Here is a 23,391-nt window from a genome sequence, read left to right as displayed (position 1 = left end):
TCTTCTCTGTTAACGCATTCTGTGTATTATTTTAACCAGGTAAGTTAGTCACTTCCAGAGCCCAACTTCTATCATATTAATTTATAATTGTAAAAGGACCCTAAGCAACTTAACACAGAGTAATGCAATAATAGTTGACTATTATTGCTCACAAATGGCAAAAAAAAAGAAGATAGTTATTTTTATTTCTATTCATTCATTGATTTAAATGCATGCCACTAAGTGGTAATGTTTCCTCGCTTTAAGGACCAAATGCACTCAACTGTTCTCACTTAAGCATTCCTCACCAGGCCTCAAGGTCCTTGCATCATTTGAGGTCGATTCAGTAAAAAGGTGACTAAAATGAAGTGCTTGAGCTGGTCCTTAAATATTCCTGTAGTCATTGAATACCTTTGTAAATAGCTTTATAATGGCAAAATTGCCACATTATGATTGAATTTGTACTGAACAAATGAGGATACATTATCATCTCAGCCAATATTTGAGTTAGCTCAGGAGAATTTCAGCCAACTTGTATTTTACATGAGCTTAGCTGCAATTTAGTGTTGGAAATAAGATAAATTTTATTGCTTTTATATTTTATATTATATATAAAATAGGTATATATAATACAACTATATATATAGTTATAAACTATATATATATATGACTTTAAAACAAACTTCAGTTTGTATAACTGGAATAAAAACTAAAATGGAAAGATGTCAGCATTTTTTTTCTACAGTAGAAAATGCACTGACCTTTCATTCATGGTAATCATGTCTCAAGTGTCCTGTGAAGAGAAAATAAAGCAGTAACATGTCATTTATCTGAAGGTCACTTATCTTGCAAATTCAGCAATGTGGAGCATCAATGAGAACCTGGCAATAATCAAGAAAGGCCCATAAAAGCAGAAAGAGATGTTTATACATCTCCTGATTTGACTTGATTTAACAAAATACTTGATTTGACTATTCAGCAAAGAAGAGCTTGATATTTAATTCAATATTTTTACTATTACAGTCATAAATTTATTAAGCCCACCTAACTTTCTAACTATGAATATATTAAAATTAATCATAATTAGGAAGCTCTTGAGTTAGTCACAGTGATCACAGAAGGAAGTTATAAGAACAACCTGAGAGCAATGGAGGAAACAGGTAAAACTTTAAAATACAGTAAAACAAGCTCTCCAAAATTATAGCAAAAAGACTTCCTGATCAATTTTGCAAACTTCATAACTGCTCAAGCCTCCCATGATATCAGTCTGGATACATAAAAATGAAAGAACAAGTATACAGAACCAAAATTACCATAATTAAAAAAAGAGAAAGAGCATTTTCCAGACTAGAAATGAAGTAATACATGTACTAAATATTCTGGGTTAGGTCAGGTAAGCAAAGGGCTGGTGGGGTGGAGGCTATCAATATAATAAAATCTGTAATTTATTTTAAGGATGCTTATAAAGCGTGTAGAAAGGCAAACTACAACATTTTAATATATTATAATTTCAGGAGAAAAATGAGTTTTTGTTGCCTAGGAACTCAAGCAAAATCTCTTACGCATGAAGCAGATCTAGAATTATATAATGTATTTGATGAAACAGATCCAGAAATTAATTAACCACATGCAATCAGAATCTAATAGTATATGAACCATGTAAAGCCTATCATGCAAGTCTTATATAATACAAAGCCAAGGCTCAGCATTTTTAAGATAATTATGTATTCCCTGGATGTATAATAAAGGAGTATCTGCCTGAAGATGACCTTGCAACCACGAATTACAAAGTACTAAGGAAACCAAAATGATGAAAGAGTAACACAAACTGAGCAAAATAAAGAGTTATAACTCAGGACCTAGAAAAAAGCAGAACCTGGAAAGTAGAACCTGAAAAGAACTTTAAAATGATCAATTTAATGTCTTCTACAGAGAAAGTGAAAGCAACCAAAAAAGAATAAAAAGTTATGACACAGAAGTTGATGGCTATTAAAAAGAAATAGTATAGTAGATTTACTACCGAGGCGACTGGAGAGACCTGAGAAGTGAAATAGTGAGCTATAAAAGCAGTGGAAACTTCCTGGAATACAGAGCAAAGAGATGAAAAAAATACAAAATATAAAACAAAGTTAAAGTACATTAGGAATAGTAGGGTAATAATATAAATAAAGTTGAAGCAATAACCACAGTTGGGAGATATAATGTTACGGAGGAAAGTATAAGTATGCTAAAATTTTTGACTCTTCCCAAAGAAAGATAGGAATACCCAATATATTTGTTAGGGGAAAAACAAAACAAAACAAAAAAAAAAAGATGTCTTTATGAATAAAAACATAAAGAAATCCCCAAAGAGGAAGATGAGGAGGAAGGTGAAAAGGAGGAGGAGGAGGAAAATGAGCAAGAGGAAGATATATTAAGAATTAGAATAAACTTAAAAACCTACAGAGAAAAAAAATTGGAGCACAGAACAAAAACATCGAAGACATTATTTTTTTAAAAAAAGGACAAAAAAAAAACCAAAGAAAAAGCTTGATAAATATTAAAAAGAAAAAAAAAACCTGTACTAAGATGGCAGAAATAAAGTATACTATTAATCAAAATAAGTATATTTAGTTGAAATTATTATTTAAAAGCATAAATTATAAATAGATTTTTTTAATGTACTGATACCCGTTTACACAGGGCAAGCCTAAAAGACAAAAACAAACAAACAAAAAAAGAATGCAAACATGTAATGTTTTAAAAATGACTCAGTAAGTTAAAAAGAGTCAGGGTTCCTGACACTTGTGAAGATCCTCCCAGCCATAGACGGCCGAGGTTTTAGAGACAGAAAAGTAAACTTGCATCTTGCTTAAGACACAGTTATTCTTGTCTTCTGTCCCTTGATGCTAAATCTTCCTAAAACCAATATGTATTATGAGATATAAACTTGATTAATCTGGGAATAACATTTCAAAAGCTCCATGAAGATTAACCAAAATTCTTCCAGGATCTGCTAATCCATTTGTTTTTCTTGTGTGCGTGACATATATATATATATATATAGTTTCTCCTCCTAGTTTAAAGGCAATACCAAAATCCATTAAGACTGAATGCATCTATTATTATCATCCACTGCATACTTTGAGGCATTAATTATCTTGTCCTAGAGAAGAGAATTTCACTTTTGGTATGTAGACTAATGGCTCACCCAAAGATGCCCACACCTTAATCCCTGGCACCTGTGAATATGTTGTTAGATGACAGAAGGAATTAGGTTTGCAGATAGAATTCAAGGTGTAATCAGTTAATCTTAAGATAAAAATGTTACCCTAGAATATCTGGTTGTGACCAGGTAATCACAATGGTTCTTAAAAGTGGAAGAGGGAGGCAGAAAAAGAGAATTGGTAAATACTTTGTGATGGCAGAAACAGGGAGGATTGCCGTTTAAGATAAAGTCTATTGTTCTAGTTCTTTCCTCAGAACTGATAGTATCTCCCCTTTTTTAGTTTGCAATATATGGCTATATTCTTACAATGAATCCCTCAAACCAACTTCTGTTTCAGAGCGCTCGAGTTCTGTTACACAATTGTGTTTAATTCTGCGCTTTTACACAATCTAAAGAAAAATATAAGAACATAAATGTGTAAATCACCAACTGGGAGAAAACATTTAGGAAAAATATATCTGACAAACAACTTGAATCAAGAATATATAAAGTACCCTTACAACTTAACAATTAAAAAACCCACATAAAAATGGGCAAAGAATTAAACAGACAATTCAAAAGAAGTTATATAAATAGCCAAGAAGCATATAAAGATTCGTGATATCTTTAGTTATCAGGGAAATGCAAATTAAACCACAGTGTGATGCCATCACAAACCAAAAAGAAAAGCTAAATTTAAAATGACTGTCAATTCCATATGCTGGCAAAACTGTGCAGTAATTGAAACATTGATACAATGATGGCAAGAATGTAAAAATAATAAAACACTCGGGCAAGAAGTTTGGCAGTTTCTTGTCATCTTAAACACATACTTAAAATATAAACCTCAAGGGGCTCCTGGGTGGCTCAGTTGGTAAGCTTCTGCTTTCAGCTCAGGTCATGACCCCAGGGTCCTGGCATGGAGCCTTGCATCAGGCTCTCTGCTTGGAAGGGAATCTGCTTCTCCCTCTCCTTCTGCCTCACACCCAGCTTGTGCTCTCTCTCTCTTTCTCACTGTCTCTCTCAAATAAGTAAATAAAATCTTAAATAAAATAGAATAAAATACAACCACAAAATTCCACCCTCAAAAATGATGAAAATTAAGCCTCAACAAAACCAAACAAACTAACTTATATAGGAATATCTAAGGAGACTTATTCATACTAGCCCAGAACTGGATATAACTCAAATATCCATCAACCAGAGAGTGAATATAAAAAATTAAGGTATTTTCTTAAAATGGAATACCATCAAAAAATAAAAAGGGAAGAACTAGTGATAATTGCCACAACATAGACAAATGTCAATTTTATGTTGGACAAAAGCAGACAGACACAAAAGAGTGCATATTCTATGATTCCATTTTTTATGAAGCTCCGGAACTGGAAAATATAATCTGTGGTGAAAGAAATTCAGAACAATGGCAGCCTCAGGGGTAAGGAACTGTATTCTGTGGTAGTAAAATGCTCTCTCCATCTTCATAAGAGTATGAGTTATATGGGTGCTACTTGTCAAAACTCAGTGTATTGTACACTTAAAATCTGCAGATCACTAAATATCTATCTTATCTCAAGAACAAAAAGAGATAGTAGGAAGTGAACTGTGTTCTTATTTACACCCCAAAAAGTCTCCTTCTCACAAAATGGGAATTTGAGTAATCATAAAAACAATGAAATGGGAATTTGAGTAATCATAAAAACAATGAAATGGGAATTTGAGTAATCTTAAAAACAAATTTTCCTACTTATGTACTAACTTTTGTAATACATATAGGTGTGTGTGTTTGCACGCATGCACACGTGTGCGTTAGAAACACAACTGTTTGAACATGTGTCCAACCAGGTAATATTTGCTGTGTAACTTATGCGTGTTTGAACACACAGGATTTGTCATGTGATCAAAGTACCACCTGGTTTTTAATGTGATTTGGAGAGAAAATACTGGCTGTTAGATAGCTCCATAGCTGCTTGTCTTCAGTTACAAAAAAGTCCCCCACGTCAGTATTTTTTAAATCTCCCTAGATGATACTAATTGACAGCCAAGTTGGAAACCACTGATTTTATTCACTACCTCTAAAATAAACTGAAGGAGCTAAGCCCTTGAAGTGTATCATTTTGACAACAACATTTCACACAGGTAGAGAAGCAACACAGCTAGTTTCAGAGAATTTCAAAGGAAATGAAGGAGGACATGGGTGCAAATACCTAAGGGACATTCTGTAGCCATTTTTAATTTTAATTACTTGAAATTGCTTGGTATAGATTCACACACACATTATAAACTGGAGATGCAAGTCTCTCTCTTTAAAGGTCTTACCCCATATACTTACGAGCAAGGTAAGATGGTAGTAGAGTAATTTGGCCATGGAACTAAGTCATATTCTCTGAGAGTGATATCAGAAAATTAGTTGATATTTTGATCATGCCCTATTTACTGTGTAATTATCCCATATTTTTAAAATTTTAATTCAGATGAAGATTTGCAGTTGTATCCCTTAAAGGGTCAAATATAAATAATGCTTAAAAGTTAGGTAAACCAACATGTCCCCACCCTACTCTCCCCTTCCATGAGTTTGACTATTTAAGATTTCTCATAAAACAGGAATCATGCAGTATTTGTCCTGTGTCTGACTTATTTCCCTTAGCATAATGTCTTCTAGGTCCATCTGTGTTGTCACAAATGGCAAGATTTCCTTCTTTTTTCAAGTCTGAATAAAGTTCCATTGTATGTATATACCACATTTTCTTTATCCATTCATCTGTCAATGGATAGATTTCATTTGTCTCCATATCTTTGCTATTGAGAATAATGCTGCAGTAAACATGGGAAAGCAGATATCTCTCTGAGATCCTGATTTCAGTTCTCTTGGATATATACCCAAAAGTGAAATTGTGAGATCATACGGTAGTTCTACTTTTCATTTTTTGAGGAATCTCCATACTGTTTTCCATAGTGGCTGCCTCAATTTTCATTCTCACCAACAATGTACAAGGATTCCCTTTACTCACATCCTTACTAACACTTCTTTTTTTCTTTTTTTAAGATTTACTTATTTTATTTTAGAGACAAAGAGAAAGAGAAAGCATGGGCACCTGAGAAGGGAGGCAGAGGGGGAGGGAGTTTCAAAGTATATCCCTCAGATATTTATCAGTTACAAAGAGAATAACAGTACCCTTACAGTGGAGAAAACCAGCAGACATATTAATCAAGTGCTTATGATTAATAACACAATAATAACACATAGCAACATTATATACTCCCTAAAATTACTTCTGAGGAAGATACTACATCATTTCTGTGTTATTCTCTCCAAAAATGTATAACCTCAACTTAACCATGAGAAAACATCAGAGAATGCCAAATTGAATAATAATCCCAAATTATTCTATAAAATAATTAAGTAGTACTTATAAAAATGTCATGAAAAATAAGGGAAGACTGAAGAACCAATCACGGATCAGGGAAGACCAGAAGAACACAACAATTATGTGCAATGCAGATTTTAGATCAGATCCTAGCACAGAAAAATGACATTATGGACTAAAACTACTGGTGAGCTGTTAATAAGGTCTTTAGTTAATAATATTATATCAACATTATGTTTCTGATTGTAATATTTGTACTTGGTTATGTAAGCTATTAACATTTGGAGAAGCTGGATGAAGGGTACATATGAATGCCATGTACAGTGTCTACAAATTTTCTGTAAATCTACAATAATTTCAAAGTAATTTTTTTAAAACTAATCACAGAACCACCTAGAATCCAACAATCTCTCCTCTGGGTCCTCATAGCATTTCTGCTACAGCTTTTCTTCACAGCTTATGTTTCAACTCAGCATTTCCCTATTTTCCACTTTAACACTGTGTAGCATAGAAGGCCAATCTTATTGTTCTTGGAAGCAGAAAGCTTTTACCTGTTGCTCTGTAGATGACTGTATTTTGGAGGGGCAAACTGCTGCTCAGGTTAATAAACATCTGAGAGTCCCACTTCCACAACCTGACATGTTTGCATAGTTCTCTAATTCCCCACCCCTCACCCTCTAATCCCCTGTTCATCCCTACACATACAAAAATGAAGTGGTTGTGGAGTTGGTGGAATTTGTTATTTTCTACAGAACAAAAACATTGTATATTACTGGTCTAAAATTAAAGTTCTCAAAATGAAGCCTAAGTCTGGCTAGAGAGCCCCTGAAGTCAGATGTGTCCAACAGTTCAACAAACAAAAGACTAAGTAGATTCTGTGTAAGTCAATGAAGATCTGCCTGAGGAAGTACTGACTTTAATAGGAGCAGCTGTGGTCCTTGAAAATGCATCCTGTCTCTACCAATACCTCTAAAGCAAAACCCACCCTATTTGAAGTTTTCCATCACTTCCCCAAGCCCTACCAACAATGAGCCAAAAATGATCACAACCTTCTCTAAATTTTGTTAATAAGATTTGTCCCTGTGACAGAGGGTTTCAAATATTGCTTTGAAATATCATTACTTATGAAATTATCTCCCTGAATATCTAGAATGTAGGATTCTTGAAAACAGCCCCATGTCTTAATCATTTGTTTCTTCATAGTAACTAGTGTCATACCAGAGACCACATTAAGTATTTGAGAGATCATTTATTTTGGTTCAGTTGAAGTTATAATAAATTAGAACCCAAGTATTAGCTTTAAAACTCCATTCTAATTTTAGGGCATGAAAGACAATTTAGAGTCTGTTTTGAAAATATCTTTATGATTTTACTCAGTTTGAAGGGTTATGAAAGCAGTCCTCCACACACTGAGTGAGAACAGAAACTCTCCCCAGATATAGCTCATTGAATAAAACTGGAACACAGGTCAATTAACTCATTTTATTCCATGAAGACAGAATGAAAGGCCAAATAGACTTTCCCAATTGGAACAATAAAAAGTAAACTGTGGATGACACATCGCATGAAAATAGAGGACCACCTATCTTCAGTACAGATTTGTTAATTCTAAAGGCCTTGTGGTGATTTACAGGGCAGATTACATTTCCATGAAAGGAAAATGATGTATATAAATTCTGAAACCAAAGAAGGAGAGAGAGTAATATCACATTTGGGGTTAATCTGTGGGAGGGAGGGAGGAAGGAGAAAGGGGCAATACTAAAGCCAAGAGTCACTTCTCTGACAGTCACCTCTTAATATCAAAAGCCTTGCAATAAACATGTGTTTTCATATCAGTAGCACATACATTAAATATTAAATACACACAGAATTTTTCTAGATTTCTGTGGTACTTTATACACATCATTTAAATATTAATGGTGTTAATGGTTAATTAGCCAGAAGAAAAAACAATTCCAACACTAAAATGAGTAGTAACTAATATACAGTTAGGAATTCTTGAGATAAACCACTGAGGCTCTCTTGAGTAAAGAAGCAGTTTAAGAAAAAGCAAATTTGTTTTTAAAAATTAATTAAAAATCCATTGAAATGATCTGAAAATTTTGGCAACTTTGCAAAACAAATATTTGCACAGCACCAAGACTGGACACTATGAGAAAGATGTTCAAGAGAAAATGATATCCAATATTTTAAAAAGGAATTTCTCTGGTATAGGTGTTCTAATTGTACTCTTAAACAATTTTTATTTTTATTATGATTTGGGTATCTTTTTTATTATTTTCTTATTATTATGTTCAATTGGCCAGCAAATAGTACCATTTGCACTGACATGGATGGAACTAGAGGGGATTATGCTAAGTGAAATAAGTCAAGCAGAGAAAGACAATTATCATATGGTTTCCCTCATATGTGGAATATAAGGAATAGCGCAGAGGACCACAGGGGAAGGAGGAAAAACTGAATGGGAAGAAATCAGAGAGGGAGACAAACCACGAGAGACTCTGGACTCCGGTAACCAAACTGAGGGTTACAGAAGGGAGGGGGTCCAGGGATGGGGTAACGGGGTGATGGGTATTTAGGAGGGCATGTGAGGTGTAAATGATTTTTAAACTGTTAAGTAATTGGCATGTCCTTGGTGCTAGAAAGTTCCTAAAGCTATTTGATTCCTTTTATTTTCTTTCTAATTTACACAAGGAATAAACCAAGTTTTACTAAGCTGGATTTGGAAGATATCCAATTCCAAGCAGAGGGGATAGACCAATTTTTATTTACAGGCTGTGCTTCTTACATTTATTCAAATAAATTGCTTTCAATTTTGGAACATTCTAAATGAAACCCATAGTAGGGTAAGCTTAGAGTAAAAATTAAATAAATGAATATAACAAAAGATTTACCTTACTTTTTCCAAAGTTGCTATTTTCTCATTATTACATATAAAAACTTTACAATAATAAATTTTAAATTATGAATTTATAATTAATTATATCATTTGTCAGTGTCATTGTCAGGTGCAAAATGAAAGCTTTAAAACCAAGGAGGGGCGCCTGGGTGGCACAGCGGTTAAGCATCTGCCTTCGGCTCAGGGCGTGATCCCGGCGTTATGGGATCGAGCCCCACATCAGGCTCCTCCGCTATGAGCCTGCTTCTTCCTCTCCCACTCCCCCTGCTTGTGTTCCCTCTCTCGCTGGCTCTCTATCTCTGTCAAATAAATAAATAAAATCTTTAAAAAAAAAAAAAAACCAAGGAGAACCTGGGAAGAAAAAGAAGATAAAATATGGCCAAGCAGGATCAGGTCTATAAATACATTGTTTCTTGACTTTATTTTACATATTAAAACCACAGGTTTTAAGGAAAAGAGCGTGGTGGGTAATAGGTCCATATATTGACTAATGTAAGAAGTTATAAGCCAAAGTAAATATCCTTAGTCTATGGCTGTCCTTCCAGTTTTGGAGAATATAGCTTAAAAGGCTTCTCACATTCTTTCTAAACATTTTTATATGGATTTTGCTCCTTGTTGCCTTGTTTTGTCTATCCTATTACCTGTACTTTTAATATTTGAAAATTTTAAAGTTAGCATTTTCTGGATAGTGACTTGCAGCGTTCAGAGAAAAGATAGTTTAAAAACTAGCAACTGCTGAAAGTACTGGCAAAATGTTGCTTTTCCCTGAATGTCATGCCTCAAAGAAAGTGACTGGCCAGTTTCTCAATGAAAAATTAAGGGAGCTTAGTATGATCGGGCCTACCACAGAAAGCTACTTATTCTGTGATTTCTGACTCATTGTGGTGCCTGAAATTAGGTACAGGAAGCTGAGGGTTACTTTAAAAATACTGTCAGGGTGCCTGGCTGGTTCAATCAGTAAAGCATGTGGCTCTTGATCTTGGGGTCATGAGTTTGAGCCCTACATTGGGTGTAGAGATTACTTAAATAAATAAACTTAAAAAAAATACTGCCAGAATAAAAAGTGTGCCGTCTGACACTGTTTTCCAAATACTGTCACACTGAGTGTGGAAGCCTCAAATTACAAATTTGGGGAGACACAATGCAGTCTACAGCAGCTGCCCTTTGGAAGTTTGAAAGCACTTGGAGTCTCATATTTCATGCCAATTTTTTATTCAAATTTATTATGTCAATATTTCATTCTAATACAAAAATAATGAGACTTCTTTGACAAAATAATATAAAACAAAAAGAAAAAAAGAACCATCAGATTTGTCCTGGACGATGAGCCCCAGTTCAAGAATCACAGTCATAAGTGGACTGAACTAAAGATCAGGATCTTACCGTGCACGTTTTTTTTACTATTGTCACCTCCAGAATTAGTACTTTGTAGAAACACTTTTGCCAAAAAAAAAAAATAGACTAGATGGTTTCTAAAATTTCTTCCATTTCTTAAAACACCTGTGAATTTCTAAAAAAAAAAAAAGGTGCAGAAACTTGGAGTGAGTCATTATTTTAAAAGGCCCTTATGAGTATAGATGGTTTAAAATATGTGAGAGGTTATTAAGGAAATGAGAGCTTTTTTTTTTTTTCTGCGTACTTCTAGACAGCAAAGTTAGGACTAATGGGTTCAGGTTACAGAAGGGTGAGGAATACAGATTTAAACCCAATATAAAAAACTTTTTTACACACAAAGCTGCTAAACCAGAATGGGATGTTTGATGAGACAGTAAGTTCCAAGACATGTAAAGTGCTTGAGCTGATAAATCATTTTAGTGGGTGATGTAAAGGGGTTTATGCATCAGAAAAAGATTAGATTGCTTTTGAGGTCTCATTCAGCCTTAAAATCATGTTTCTCAATAGAACCTTCTAAAAAATAATAATGTGAAATGAAAATAGTGATTTGTTTGTTTTCTAATTTGCTATAGAAAAATAAACAAACAAAAAGAAAATAGTAGTGTCAAATATGGTGATTGTTCTCAACTAAACCAATATCCTTGGCAAAAGGAAGATTCTCTCTGTGGTGTACTTGTAGGGCCACATGTTGGAATCTTTCTTAGGGGACCTTAGACCGAAAGTCACAATGGGGAGCTTTTGCATCCTCCCCCTCTCCTCTGGAACCGAACGCTTTCTTGTTCTATGCCTACAGACAAGAGAGCTGCAATCAGAGTTAAAGCACATAAGGTGACTCTGGAGACATCAAGTTTGACCTTACTATTTCACAAATGAACAATCAGGGAAGTTTTATCAGGTTCATCAGATCTCCAGATCAGCAGCTCACATGCAAACTCCTTCACTCTCTCAGCCACTCACCAAATCATGACACACCAAGTGCACCATTTCTAAAGGTGTACAATTTCTGCAGTAAACTCTGGTGAAGTTTTTGAATGTGAGTGTTTTAGGACTAACTAATGATACACAAGAATTCCATGGTTGTTCTCATATCAAGATCTATCTGATAATGGTCTGAAAATTCTGGAAAGTTATCATTATCAAATGCCAAGTGAAGCATCCTCTTTCCCTGTTAAAAGATACAGTCCTGTAACTGAAATGAAGTAGGACTTCAGTTGAATTTGAAAGTCAAATGCAAAGTTAGAATGCCTAGAAAAAAGACTGACTCAGGGCATTATCTTAAAATGGGGCAAATTCATCCTAGTGTTTTCTATTCACCCCTCCATTTTCATTCAACAAATATATATATATAAAGGATTGTCCTCCCAGTATTCAGAACCTAATTCACCTGCCTCTCCCTCTCCAAGGATGAGAACCTTATGATTACCCTGAAATTGGTTTGTTAAGGGAATTAATCACATAAAAGAATTAAGATGGTTACTTGCAGGTTTGGAGGGTTTTTTAAAAGGTACTTCCAAAAGAAATGGAAAGACCAGATATCCAAGAACAAAATTTTAGTTTGTACCACATGGACTGGGAGACCATTAGGTAGAGAGAGTGTAAGTGTCCTTTCATTGTCCTGCAAATGATGCAACACACGCTATGACTTATTCTATGTAAACAGGGGTAGTACAACTCTTTCCAGAACTGTTTCAAGAAAAAATATTTCAATAAGTTGTTGTTAAAGGAATAAATAAATGAATAAAACAAAACAAAACATATAGTCACTTCAGCAATAACTTTTTTGTTTTTAAAGCCATCATTAAAACACAACTGCCTTTATCATTTCCTCAGTCATGCCCAAAGCATTATGGGAGTGACTGTCTGGATGCTCTCCCATGTTTTCTCTAAATTGAAGTACAAAGTTACAAGAGCTCCCCAAATATAGGGCATTTGTATGCAGGTGAAACTATGCATCCCACAAAGAAATCTGTAGAGAGGAAGACTACTAACTTACTTTCAAGGGAATTCAAAATGCAATATTGTATTTTCTGGAGTACTTGAGGAGCAGATGGTGAAGGATAAATTTAAGTGTATAGAAAAAGCAAGTGCATCTATCAAGGGAAACCAGCTACCAGCATGCAAAATGTGTTGCCCTTTTATTTTTAGTGTGAACTATAATGTAGTTCCCTGAAATAGCAGTGCTGCTATCATAAATATCCTTGTAATTATGGGGTTTTCTCAGTGTGCAACCGGAGAAATTCTGCATGGATAGCTAGAAATAATCAAGGAATGCTTGCTGTCTTGAAGGTCCTTTGCCATTAAAAAGAAGAAGAAGAAAAAGAGAAAAGGAAATAAAGGAAAAAGAAAAAAAATTCACTAAACTCAAAGGGTACTAAAGCCATGTATCATGGAAGAGGTGGTCTATACTCACATAAAACTTGAAAAAATGAATGCATGAAGGTTGTAAGGCCTAAAAGGATAAGAGACACATTAGCTAAAAGATTCCACATTGAAATAATAAAAGGCAGGCAGACATCTCCTTTATGCATCACTTACTAGGGATGAGAAGCATTTTCAGGCCCTTCAGTAATAACTTTTAGTATACAATTTCCCTGAATCTCTCATTATTTTTAAATGTCCTTGGTGTCTGTTACACACGAACTTACAGAGAACTGAAGTGTAAATTATTACCATACTAAAATGAACTATGTCACTTACATTCACTTTTACTAGTAGTATAGATTGCAACAATGATACCTACCTTAATCAAGAATATAAGTTCTATTTAAGTAACATTTATTAGATTTTTAAGTTATCAATACCCTGAAATATATATCCTTATATAAATAAATTAGGGAAAAGATCTACTAAGTTCTATGTAGATTCCACAAGAGGAAGATCTAATCTTGACCTCAAACAGAGTACAGTCTGGACTAAATTAGCTTTAACGAGTTCTGGCATACCAAGAATGTCAATATTCACAGTAGTAGAACAGTACAGAGAAACTTTTTTTTATATGTTATTTTCCAACAAATCGTGCAGTCCATTGAGAACTAGAATTCTTAGTATTCTAATACTGAAAAGAAGCCTTTTCTGATTTACTAAGTAAATAGTCTATATTTCTTAAGTATGTGCCTTAAAACCTATATAGAAAAATGAGTTAAAAATAAATCATCATGAGTTATTCCATCAGAACATTCATAATGTTCTTCTGCTTTTACTGTTTAATATCTGCAACGTGGTAGGTTGAAAAAGAATGCCCTTTACCATGTTAAATAAGAGTCTTTCATATTAAACTGAAATGTCACAAATGACTTCAACATTTAATGCTCTATTCTGAAATAATTCCACACATTTTTCTAAAATTGACAGAATGTCCATTTTTATTATAATCCTGGGCATTTTAAATGGGCCTAGAAATAAAAGAGGGTAATTAGGACTTTGCTCTGAGAGAGGGCATGGGTGGGTACGGAGAAAATAAACACATAATTAAAGCTAAGGAGGGAATAAAACAGGGTACTTAGTCCCTAACTTTTAATCTAATAAACCATCTTAAATAAACTCAGTGTTCATTATGTTTGCCTAACGTCCCTCAGAAACTCCTATCAATACATTAAAACCCATACAGATAGTTTCATTGTAGGGAAGGGGAAGCTCTTCCTGGGCTTTCTTTTTCTCCAAATGGCTAATTTACAAACAGCCATGCCCTCAACAAATATTTAATTTGTGCCATATATTGCTAATCACATTCCCAATGACAGGAAAAGAGGAGAACAAGAGAGAAAAGTTACTGGTGTTTACAGGGCTTGGATTCTATTGCAGAATTCAAGCAGCAAACAACTACATAAACAACTTAATGTAATGTTAGATACTGGTCCATGTAATAAAGAAAGGGTAATATATAGGTAATATATAGGGGCTGGGATGGAGCAGAAGTGGAGGGTCGTTAACGTGTGGCTAGGAAAGGTCTTCTAAGAAGGTAACATTCAAGCACAGACCTGAATGAAGAGAAGAAGCAAAAATCTAGATAAATACGAGCTTATCAAGTAGAGGAAGCATCAAGGGAAGAAGCTGTAAGGTGAAAAGATCTTGTTTTCTAAACAGCCAAACAGCTGGTGAGACTGGAGTTCTTTAATCAATGAAGATGAAGGCGTTTATCAGAGAGGCTGGCAGGGCCAGATCTTGCAGGGCTTGGTAGGGCATACTGTGGCATGAGGTTTTATTTTAAGTTCCATAGACATTTATTAGAGGGTTTTAATACTGTGAGGAGAAGAATATTTAAGGCTATTTAATACGGCAGGTCAAACGGGCTTCTGCACCCTCTTTAATTATCTTGGCGAGTAAGGCTCTATGTTTGTGATGGAATCACCTTTTGTTCTATTTCCATAGAAACTGCTCCTGTGGTACCAGGTCACAGGAATTATTTTTCATTTTGTATCTGTCTACTTTTTCTTAGGCAAATAGTCACATTCTCCTGTGCTATTTTGTGTTGTTTGAAACAACTTCTTTATAGACTTCTGGCAACATAAATTAAATTCCTTTCCTTCTTCCTATAGGACTTAATTGAGGCTTGTCCACCTGGTGTTATCAATACATTTAATATGTGTGTCTCTACTGAATTATTAAAGCCTCTAAAAATCAACTCGTTTAAAAATAACATTTAGATAACACTACTCAATGCTACCCTTACCCCATATGCTACACTCCCCTTCTCCACAAAAACCCAAATGTCTAGAAAAGCTTATTCAGGCCATAACAACAAATTTCCAACAAGATTTTTTCCACATTAAAGAGATAGTGTTGTTGGGTTTTTTTTTGTCTGTTTGTTTGTTTTACCTTTTTCACAAAATGGAAACAGATCAGTCTGACATTATTCATTTGAGACACAGTGATCTTCTAGGCAGCGTTGAAAATTGGCTTTATTATTTTCCCACACTCTATTTTTGGATGCTTTTAAAAATAGGTTTGATAACTCCAAGCTTATTCCACATACCTCAGAAATAGCCAAAGCCACCTCAGTTTACGTATATCAAACAGACAATTATCAGGTACTATGATGAAGGAATGATTAAGCCATTTTCCTATCTCTAGTGCCTCACATCTAACAATGCAGTCTGAAATTCTAAAAATTAATTTAAGGATTACAATATGATGCCTATTCAGACATGGTGCTCAATGAACACATACCAGAATTATACTTGAATCAAATTCTAATGCTAGGATCAGCAACCTCTGACCCATTAGTACCTATTCGTGTAAACCAAATTTTATTGGAACATAGCCATGCCCATTCATTTGTGTTGTGTGTTCACTGCCAAACGGCAGAACAGTTGGGACAGAAACTCTATGGACCTAAAATAATTACCATCTTGCCTTTTACGAAAAAGTTCACCCAAGAATGAGTATGACTTTGATATGAGGGAATAGAAATGGGGGTAAAGAACCAAGAGGGAATTCACACTTGCAAAGGCTCAAAGAGACAGCTGGAACATTTATGGACTATACATTACTCCATAAAGTAGGAGTCAGGGTGAAGGTCAGAAGGTAGGGTGAAACAATGAAATTGGAAAGATGAGTAAACAACAAAGCATAAAAATATATTCTGTGTACCATGCAGATTCTAAAGGTGACAGGTATTTAAGTTCCCTTGCAGTCTTAGGTATGCTAATTTGATACTTCACAAATGCTTAAACTTTGACTTTTTAGTCATAATTTCTAGTGTCCCACAACAAATATTATCCATTTTGATGGTGTGGTTGCATCTACTAATTTGTAAGAAGTAGAGAAAACATTATTAACACATTTCTACTTCTCTTTCTCAGAAAAAAAATGTGCTTGGGATTCTTATTTCAAAAATATCATTTAATTGGAAATATTTGTGTAGATAAGGAATGGCATATCCTGAAAATCAAATTAAACTATAAGAACTGTTATACTTCACCTTAATAAATTATGCCAAAGAAACAAAACATACAGATGAAAAATTCATGACAAATAACATGTCTAGAGTGTTATAAGTTATAGCTATTTATGATATGTTTAAGATAGTATATAACATAGTTGCCAGCATTACATAAGAAAACTTTAATACAAATACTATATTTTTCATTTTTGATACATATGATATTTCAGGTCACAGCAGCACCAGATAAAAACATCCATGGCTTGCCCTTTAACCTCACACCTCACACAGCCCACTGAAGCAATTGCTCTTTTACTCCTTTCCTCCCAGACCACTAAGGGGAGTAGGGTAGAGGTGAGTCAAGTCTCCCCGGAAGAAGCTCTTCAAGGGCCATCAGTTATGACAATCAACGCCACAATGCCTGAGCTGTCATCAGGATGTAGTCTATGGAGATTCTTTGTCCTCCTTCTTTCAAAGTGGTTGTTCCTCTGCTGTCAATTTCTCAATGTATTTTTTATTCTTGGGCTGCCATGTCTAGGTCAAGCACTCTCTGTGATTAAGTTGGGTTCCAGCTACTCCTTCCATAGTCCAGATCCAACTGGATTTTTTTCCATGTGATCTGTTTTCTGTATCAAGGCTCTGAAACTTACATGACTCCAGAGATCAGGCAAGGTGGACAAATGAGTAAAGTAGTCTAGGCAATAGTGGAAACAGTGAGGACTTAGGAAAACTAGAGAGTTCAGAGCTCATCAAAAGGCATTTAGTTTCAATTAAAAAAAAAAAAACTAGAATGCTGGTCAAACAAAACACTCCTCTGGCCTGAGTTCAACCAGCCGACTACTGGCTGGCTACTTCTGCGCCTGCACTGTAAGAGCAAGCTCCTTAAAGCGCTACAGTGGTTTTGAAACAAGTATTTAACACTTGGGATAATTTAGAGCTATTTTCATTTTGATTCAAGAAATACAGGGATAAAGTCAATATTCACTTATCTCCCTTTCAAAGTGGTGGGACACCAAAAAATGTGGTTGCAGTTTCTCCTCTTTCTGCTTCTAATGACTTTCTCTTGCACAGATTCAGCAAATTCCCTTTCATTCTCATGTTCACTTCTCATTCATGCTTTCCCTTTCTTTCTTCCTTTATTCCACATGCCTCTCTCTTGATTTCACAAACATCTGTTTCTTTCCTATATGAACTCAGATACACTTTAAAAATGAAAATACCTAGATGGTTATCTAATAATGCACATTGCTAGAAATAACAGTTCTGATAGTGACTATTAGAAATTATTATCCTTCTATTCAAAAGTGAGAAGAAAAAGGAATTCTATCTTGAACTTTTTTGAGAAATGTATGTAAGAATTTAACTGAAACATCAGTAGGTGTTGAAAGGTAAAGCATGATTAACATGGTACATGGAAGGTAACTTTTTTAAAAATTCTAGCAGTCATTTTGCTTTAATTTTTTTTAAGTAAGGGAAATTCTAATTATATAGTTGAAAGTGGGTATTTAAAAAAAACACTAAACTCCTAACAGGAAATTAGTGATATAATTTAGTGTTTTCTAATCCTCTTGTTTTACTATTGCAAGCTATTTCAAACTACAGAATGGCAACAAAACAAATGTATACACATTTTCCTCCCTCAGAATTCACATATAGATTTCGTAAGAGATATCTAAACCATCTTCAACCAAAACAAAGGAAGATAATGCTTATTTATACTTCTAAGAGTCATGTTTCAGAATACAACATACAAATGGCAGAGAAGAAGGAGTGGTGATTTCTGGATGTGTTTATGTTTCTCATAATATCTATTTTCTTCCAAGATACATGGAGCGCTAACCCATATTGAATCTATAATGTCAAGTTATATGATTTTTCCTTTCATTAATCTTCATTATTCCTATTTCATTTTTTATCTAAAATCTTTAAGAAATGTAGGGCTTCAGAAGGCAGCACATTCTATTTTTTACCATATGTGTACATGTACATAATTTTTGTTCCTATCAGTATAATTTGCCTCATAAAACTTCTGATTGATAGTCTTAGTTCTGCCCTCTGAATAACAAGTTCAATTATCTCATAGACTTCTAAATTGACTGAAGAGAGTTAAAATTTCTACCTCCACCTTCCAAGGTTTCTCAGGGGACATGGTATTCCACTCTACTCAGGCCCTTCCTGACCTTGGGAATCTCTGATCATGTGCCAGTTTGCCAATGCTCTTCTTAAAGTTATGTTATTAAGAACAAAATACAGTATTTCAGCAGTGTTCTAGCTAGCCTGAAGTACAATGGGATTATTATCCTTTTATTCTAGAAATAGTGCTTCTCCTTTGGCATCATGAAAATATTCAGAAATCGTCTTCAGAAGTCAATAGAAAACACTGCTTTCTCAGGATCTACCCAAATTTTTAGAGCTCCTTTTACAGGATGCAAAAGCTACAATCACAGTGAACATCCCTGATACAGACAATTTTCCCTGATGGGGTACTCACATTCATATATAAGATTAAGAAGGCTTGCACAGTTTTAAATACACCTAAAACACTATTATTGTTATATTATTACCAATAAAACAACAACTATTTCAGTATGGGCCCTGATTGTAATTTGAGGGGTGAAGTGTCATATAGAATCTAGCGTGTTATTTTTCTAGTCTTCCACTAATTGAATCAAACCCGAGAAGCAATAAGAAATATAAACTCTATGTTAAGTTTCAGACATAATATTTACTTTTATCAACTTATTTTTGAAATTATTTTTTTCCACACTTTAAAATGTGGATTTTTATCTTACTCTATGGATTCCAGCAAGATATAGTATAGACGGATATCATTTTTTTTTTTTACAACAAAGCATGTTGATACAGTTTTTCTAATGTTACAACCAGGGATGTAGGGATTTGCAACACATTTGTACTCAAACTATATTTTTTGCTAAAAAAAATAATGCTGGAAGCACAAACAAATAAAACTGATAGGAGCAAACGTGCTCTGGTAAAATGGTATGATGATTACCATCTCTCTCTTTTACTGCGAGTGCTCATCATTGAGGGACCTATACAGAATTCCTATGGCTCTTCAAGGCACAGTTTTAAGACCATTGTCTTAAAGCAGTAGAGAGAGAAAAATGATGTAGCAGCAACCTTTTAGAGACTGAAAACTGAGGATGAGAGGCAAAGAGTGGGAAATGTAAAGACTCCTGAGAGACCTTCTACCTAAACTCAGAATATTCTTCTTAAACCATGAAGTCCACATCTACCTTACATACATACAAATTCTTTTGATTGTCTTCTCTTAGCACACATCTCAGGAATTTTTCAAATTATACTTCAAACACAGGTTTTTTCTCTGTTAGAGGTGAAAGGTTTTATATATTTTTAGCAATTCTGATTTTCACTTTGCTCCTATAGAAAACATCCCATTCAGCTTCACTAAAATTTTCCAAAACAAGTCTGTCTTCCTTGTCACATTTCATCTGTGGTTTCCATTGAGGGAAGAAATGGTCTCCAAAATGGGAGACTTTCAGTATACAATTACATAAATAGCATTAACACGGAGCCATATCTTCCTTTTCCTTTCATTCTCCAGCATGAGATACTTTGATAGTCTTGAGATTTGCACTTGTAAATCTACCAAGGGAGGCTTCTGTAAAGTCGAAAACCTCCGGTGACCCTCACGTTTTCTCCTAAGTGACAAATTAGGATTTAAATGGTACTCTTAATGACCAGAGATAGCTAGTAAGTCAGAACCCACTGGAAAAATTCAGTGCTCATGGTGTTATATTCTATTTCGAAAGATAACTAGAACTCACAAGGCGGAGCTGGAGTCAATCACGCTGGAAACCTCTGTTTTCCCATCTTCCCTGCAAATGCACCACTACTTTACAGTACATGAGGTACTCTCTTACTGAGGGGAGAGGAAAGGGAAGACGCTGGAACTGGAAGATCTCCATGAAAATCTGCAAGAACTAACTATGTAGAATCATGAAATATCTGTCTGGATTCCTTCAGCCTACTGAGGTCACCCTGCTCCATAATATTTAAATTAAAATTCCTTATTAACTACACACAGTCTACATACTCAGATATATATACATAAGCAAACCAAAATATGTGGAGATTTTCTGGTTGATTTTGTCCTATCAAACTGTGTGTGTTTGTGTGTGTGTGTGTGTGTGTGTGTGTGTGTGGTCTGACCTCTTTGTTCTATACCCTGACTATATTTATAGACTCTATTACTTTTTCTTAATCCTCTCCCTCCTCCAAACACTAGTTACTCTGTGAAGAGTAAAGGCAAGAGGAACTGGCAGAGAAGACAGGGAGGGGAAAGGAGTGGCAGTGAGTAGAGTGATAGCCAGGAAACAACTTGAAATTATGTGAAGGGAATATAACCACATACTTACCATCAGGAACTTCTCACTTAGCCTCTTGCCTCATTTTTGAGTCTCCAAAAGCATTGCTGCCTCATGGTTTCCCTCTCTCAATGTCTTATATATTCTCCCACCAATCAGCTTCCAGTTTTCTTAACTATGATAGTGTCTCATACTCTTTCTCTTCATCCATCCATGAATTCTTAAAATTTCTCTTACTTCATTGCACACAACAATAAATTATTTTTGTCCTATTCCTGACCCTTTACAGCTGAGACCTGAAGGCTATCTATCATTGAGAAACTGTCTCAATGTGGAGTTTTACTTATTAGCAGCATATGGTAATCTATTTGAGAATTTTTGTCCATAGGTTTTAGATTAACATGCCTTCTATTTTCCTAGATATAGTCTAAACCTTGCTTTATGTGGTTATATTTAGTTCTATGCGATTTTATCACATGTGTAGATTTGGTTGAACACCACCAAGTCAAGATAAAAATAGTTCTAATACACAGATTCCTCCCTACCACCAGTTTATAGTCATAGCTCCCACTCTGGCAACCACTGATCTCTGAGTCTATAATTACTTTTATATCAATAATATTGTATACATATTTTCATACAATATTTTGAGATGGACTTTTTTCACTTACCATCATTCCTGGAAATATATCAAAATTGCTGTATGTATCAAAATTAGTTCCTTCTCATTGATGTGTAGTACTTCATAATATGGATGTACCACAACATGTTTAACCATTTGCCTGCTGAACATTTGGGTAGTTTCTAATTCTTTGCTATTATGACTGAAAATGGGAATTATAAAACAGAATAATATAATAACCAAAAAAAACACTCAATGTATGGGCTCAATAGATTAGATATGACAGAAGACAGAATCAGTGAACTAGAGAACAGTTCAATAAAATATACTCAATTTGAACAAGAAATGAAAAAAGAAAATAACAGTGTCTCGGGGACCAGTGGGACCTTAACAAAAGAGCTAATATTTATATTATTATTTCTTCCTAACATTAGGACAAATGAAGAGATTCTACTTTCACCACTCATATTCAACATAGTACTGTAAATTCTAGCTACTCCAATAAGGCAAAAAGAAGCCAAATAATGGAAGCAGCCCAAGTGTCTACACCCAAGTTTTCATTGATTGATGAATGGATAAAAAAACATATGGTATATATATAAAATGGAATATATTCAGCCACAAAAAGGAATGGAATGTTGCTATTTGCAACAACATGGATAAAGCTAGAGATTATAATACTAAGTGAAAAAGTCAGCCAGAGAAAGATAAATACCATAAGATTTCACTCATATAGAATTTAAGAAACAAAACAAGCAAAAGAAAAGAGAGAGAAAGAGACAAACCCAGAAACAGACTCTTAACTATAAGAGAACAAACTGATGGTTACCAGAGAGGAAAGGCGGGAGGTAGGTGAAATAGGTGATGAGAATTAAAGAGTACACTTGTCGTAATGAGCACTGGGCGGTGTATAGAATTGCTGAATCACTATATTGTACACTGTAACTAATATAACACTGTACGTTAATTATACTGGAGTTAAAATAAAATATATATATATATACACATACACACATATATGTATATATATAAATAACAACTGGCTGTAGGCAGCGGAACACTGAGGGCTGAAAGTGGGCAACTATGATAAGTGATGAGAGGAAGGCAGGGAAAAAAGAGAAGACATGAGAGGACAATAAAACCTTACTACTCAAAATTAAGCAAACACCAAGATTCCAAAATAAATTTCGAAGTCAAGGATAAATAGTTAAATTCCAAAAGAAAAGAAAGCCAACAAAATCAATAATCTGAATTTAAATTTGCCCCAGATTAGATTTGTTTTAGGAGACAGTATGTTTATATATGAAGATATAATCTCCAATTAAAACAAAAAAAAGGTAATATGGGGTGCATGGATGGCACAGTCAGTTAAGCATTGGACTCTTGCTTTTGAGTCAGGTCATGATCTGAGGGTTGTGAGATGGAACTCCATGTCGGGCTCCATGCTAGGCAAGGAGTCTGCTTAAGACTCTCTCTCCCTTTCTGCTCCTCCCCACTGCATGTTCTCTCTCCCTCTCTAAAATAATAAAAAAAGCAAACTTTAAAAAAAATAAAGTTAATAAAAATAAGATAATCATTAGGTTAGTCACAGCTGGAGAATGAATAAATTAGAAGATAAATATTTAGTACATCACTCAGAATGAAGACAATAAATAAAAGCAGGAATGTGGAAGAGTAGTTATGAAACATGCTAATGAGAGTGACAGGAGGTCAA

General features: G+C 34.5%; 1 long non-coding RNA gene across 1 annotated transcript in view; it reads right to left on the bottom strand.

Annotated features, from left to right (window-relative positions):
- Positions 1–740: 740 nt before the first annotated feature.
- LOC117801779 overlaps positions 741–23,391 on the bottom strand; it is a 325,078-nt gene continuing 302,427 nt past the window's right edge. Inside the window, exon 6 of the long non-coding RNA XR_004624496.1 lies at positions 741–772. This is a non-coding gene — a long non-coding RNA (uncharacterized LOC117801779). The remainder of the gene's footprint in view (positions 773–23,391) is intronic.

Source organism: Ailuropoda melanoleuca, chromosome 4, assembly GCF_002007445.2.
Source record: "Ailuropoda melanoleuca isolate Jingjing chromosome 4, ASM200744v2, whole genome shotgun sequence".
NCBI classification, from domain to species: domain Eukaryota; kingdom Metazoa; phylum Chordata; class Mammalia; order Carnivora; family Ursidae; genus Ailuropoda; species Ailuropoda melanoleuca.
The sequence above is the reverse complement of the archived record's forward strand: the minus strand, read 5'-3'. Positions and strand labels throughout refer to the sequence as shown.